The sequence below is a fragment of the Halyomorpha halys genome, unplaced genomic scaffold, assembly GCF_000696795.3.
Source record: "Halyomorpha halys isolate HHAL.00 unplaced genomic scaffold, Hhal_1.1 Scaffold480.1, whole genome shotgun sequence".
NCBI classification, from domain to species: domain Eukaryota; kingdom Metazoa; phylum Arthropoda; class Insecta; order Hemiptera; family Pentatomidae; genus Halyomorpha; species Halyomorpha halys.
In genome coordinates, this window is record NW_027116427.1 from 270,576 (window position 1) to 270,979 (window position 404).

Sequence of the window (404 nt, forward strand, 5' to 3'; positions counted from 1 at the left end):
TTCAATTTGATATCTTTAGAGACTTTCAGTTTCAAAGTCACTATCAGGGCCGTTCAATCTGATATCTTTAGAGACTTTCAGTTTCAAAGTCACTAAAGCTATTAACTTGAACAGCCCTGATGAAGACCAACAAAGTGGGGTAAAACATTGGATAATAAATAGTTGTAAACTATTTTTGTTTCTCTTTTGAACCCAAACCCTGACCTGTTTTCACCAAATTTTCATTTATTTAGACACTATTTAGATATCTTATAATGTTAATTTCATTACTCATCATTTACATTTTCTTCAGCACACATTTATTTCTTTAAAGCTTTCTGTTTTTTAATTTTTCATAATTTATTTTGTATAACTCTTAGTTATATATTATTATATTTCATCTTCTATTGTTATCAATCAACTAC

General features: G+C 27.5%; 1 protein-coding gene across 2 annotated transcripts in view; it reads right to left on the reverse strand.

The window, feature by feature from the left end:
* Nucleotides 1-404, reverse strand: part of Dis3l2 (Dis3 like 3'-5' exoribonuclease 2) — a 40,599-nt gene that overhangs the window by 23,965 nt on the left and 16,230 nt on the right. The gene's annotated exons all lie outside the window — the stretch shown is intronic.